Source organism: Pinus tabuliformis, chromosome 7, assembly GCF_031772625.1.
Source record: "Pinus tabuliformis cultivar Carrire ecotype Pingquan chromosome 7, CPIR1, whole genome shotgun sequence".
Taxonomy (NCBI): Eukaryota; Viridiplantae; Streptophyta; class Pinopsida; order Pinales; family Pinaceae; genus Pinus; species Pinus tabuliformis.
This window is the reverse complement of record NC_142293.1, coordinates 1,098,127,875-1,098,131,442: the sequence shown is the minus strand read 5'-3', so window position 1 is coordinate 1,098,131,442 and position 3,568 is coordinate 1,098,127,875. Positions and strand designations below refer to the sequence as shown.

At 41.7% G+C, this 3,568-nt stretch overlaps 1 pseudogene; it reads right to left on the bottom strand.

Moving 5' to 3' along the window:
• Positions 1–723: 723 nt before the first annotated feature.
• On the bottom strand, positions 724–3,289 carry LOC149251382 (putative pentatricopeptide repeat-containing protein At3g13770, mitochondrial pseudogene; annotated as a pseudogene).
• Between the last annotated feature and the right edge of the window lie 279 nt (positions 3,290–3,568).

Here is a 3,568-nt window from a genome sequence, read left to right as displayed (position 1 = left end):
ACCAAATCTCATAATGCATACGCTACTTGACTATATCAAAACCACGTGTATACGCGCTTTCACCAGAGACAACCCGCGTACAGATCTAAAGATAATTACTTATACCTTCGCTGTCATTTCCAACCTGAGCCAAGCATCGCAAACCCATAACCAGCATACTAGATCTTCACACTTTGTCAGACATGCATTCCTTGCTCATCCCCTTTGCCTAATGATCTTCTCCTTATATAGGTTTAGGCTTCGCTCAATACCATGGTCCAAAACCATGTAGAAACAATACTAGGGACCCAATACCTGTGTTCAACACTTCGAACGCAATACCAAGGACCAAAACCATAGGTCTAAATACCACGGGCCCAAAAGTAAACTTTCCCACATGTACGCGCTTTTCCTTCTGTGAACTTGCGTGTGTACGTATACGCGCCTTTTGCTCCGCTTACCCGCGTGTATACGCGCTTTGATCAAGTCTAACTCGCGTATACCTTTCTTTTGACCTACTGCACTAGATCTGCCATCTGATTAAGTTTCCATCACCTGTCTCCTACCTTTGAGTGAGTTGCCATCAAGGACAACAACTGTATCATAATGCCAACACAACTGACATATTCTCAGCATGTTTCTCCTTATTTCCGTGTGTCACAAGAGGTAACTTCTAGACCAATAGAGGATAGTATAGAGAAGCATTCAAGCCACTCCCAAATAGTGCTCAAACTTCATCTTGTATTACCAATAATCCTGACAAGAGCACGTTCCATCCTAAAATGGTGAAAACGTATAATGTCCCTTACTACAATTTCACGTCCAACAATCTTAGAAATAAACTTGACAGCATTGTGACAGTCACCACATACACGAAGGTTCTTTATTATTCGAATAGGGGCCCCAGGAGGTGTGCTCATAAGCCCAAATGCAATGGCTAGCTTCTCACTGTGATGGTAGAGGACATGTTCCTTATGTTCATCCTCCATATCATGGAGGACAAAGTTTGTGTTCAGTACATAACCTGTGTCTTCCATTGGCCCGACCAATGTATTCAACATTGCATGAATTTCTTCTATTTGTGGGTGTGATCTATCTTCTGACATGAATGCATGTACTCTATTCTTGACCTCAATCTAGCTGAACCCTGGCTTCTTTTTAGCGTCTCTGTCTTTCATCATTTTTCTAACCTTGGCTGCATCATCCCACCTACCAGCTGCAAAATAGATATTTGAAAGCAGCACATATGCAAAAGTATTTTGTGGCTCCAAATCGAAAAGCAATTGTGTGACACACTTTCCTATATCTATATTGCCGTGAACTCTGCAAGCACTGAGCAGTGCCACCCAAATACTGACATCAGGTTCAAATGGCATCTTATTGATGAAATCTTCTGCCTCGTCTAGACGACCAGCAAGACCAAGAAGGTCAATCATGCAAGCATGATGATCCATTCTTGGTGTGATGTTATGTTCATGCCTTATGCAATGAAAGTAATAATGTCCTCGATCTACTAGACCTGTATGGCTGCAAGTAGAGAGAACACCAAGGAAGGTTATGGCATCTGGCCTAATGCCTGTCAGTAGCATTTGCTCAAAAAGTCTCAAGGTTTCCACCCCATCCCCATGCTGAGCATGACCAACAATCATTGCATTCCATGAGACAACATCACGCTCAATCATCTTCTCGAAAACTTTTCGTGCATCTTTTATGCCTCCACATTTTGCATACATAGTAACCAGGGCGTTGACCACAGACATGGGTGACTCAAACCCCATACAGAAAATGTGGGCATGGTTGTGTCTTCCATGCTCAAGAACTGCTAGGTTGGCACATGACTAACAATGCTAGCAAAAGTTGCCTCATCTGGTTTCAAACCAGTGTGTTGCATTTGACAAAAGAGTTTTAGAGCCTCTTCACTATGCCCATGCTGCAAATACCTTTCAATCATTGCATTACAGGAGATCACATCTTGTTGAGGCATTTTGTCTAACACTTGACGGGCATATTGTAGGCTGCCAGATTTAGCATACATGTCTACAAGAGCACTTCCAACGAACATATTTGAGTCAAAACCAGTCTGGATAATGTGGCTGTGAAGTTGTTTACCTTCTTCAAAAGCAGGTAAGCTGTAACTTACACTGAGAATGCTTGCATAAGTGAATTGATTCAGTTTCACACCTGTCTGTTTCATTTGGAAACTAAGCTTGAAGGCCTCCTGATAATGGCCATTATGTGCATATCCTGCAATAATTGCATTCCATGAGATTAAGTCTCGTTCCTGCATTTTATCAAGCACACATAGTTCATTTTCTATGGTTTGAGTTTTGGCATACATTGTAACAATACCATTGCACACGGAAACTTGGGACTGGAATCCACTTCTGATAATGTACGCATGGACCTGTATGCCAAACTACAAATCAATGTGAATAACACACGCATTGACGACACTGACAAATGTCAACTCATTTGGCTTCATATCGGTCTGGTGAATTTGATTAAAAAACCTTGTGGCCTCGTCCACTTGCCCATTTTGGGCATATCCTGCAACCATGGCAGTCCAAGAAACAATATTTCGAACTGGCATTAAATAAAACATTTGGCGTGCACCAGCTACTCTCCCACATTTGACATACATATCAACAAGAGCAATCCCAACAAATACATTTGACTCAAATCCAAGCTTAACAACCGGTCCATGAATTTTCCTCCCATATCCTAAATCCACCATGCATGCACTTACAACACTGGCTAAGGTGAACTCATTAGGTTTCATGGCCATCCATTGCATCTGGCCATATAAATCCATGGCTTCAACCTGATCACCACATTGGGCATATGCCGCAATCATTGCATTCCAGGAAATTATGCTACGTTCATGCATTTTGTCAAACAGACACCGTGCATTTTCCACATACCCACATTTTGCATAACCTGTAAGAACCGTAGTCCATGAACAGGCATCTCATTCAGGCATTGTGTCAAACACTTGGCATGCATCCTTAATTCTCCCACACTTCACATACATGTCAATCATACAATTCCACAAATAGATGCTTGGCTCAAAGCCGGTTTTAACCATATGGCCATGAACCGTCTTGCCCTCTGCTAGGGCTCTGCTATTTCCGCACTCCAGCAAGCGACGAACATAAATATTAGGATCCACCTGAACAAACCTGCAATATGTAGAATTCAGAACACCTATATCATGGCTACTTCCCTGTTCTTCTTTGGGATAATCTTTGAGAGCATAACCAAACTCTCTTTGATGATGGTGTCTGAGCTGTTTTAAACAGGTGAAATTCATAGCACTCAGTGAAATTCATAGCACTCAGTGTCATTCATCTAATTCATAGCACTCAGTGCCATTCATCTTATCAGAATTTCACCTATTTAAAACAGCTCGGACACCATCATCATACTCAGAGAAGCATTTTGAATACATTGGTGTTTCATCTAGAGTGTAGGTACTCGGTACAAGTAAAGTTAGCTTCATGTTCTCACCCATAATGATTGCCTGGTTCGTGACCAACATCATGATAGGACAGTATAATATTGTGAAATATTATCCTGGAGCATTCAAGGC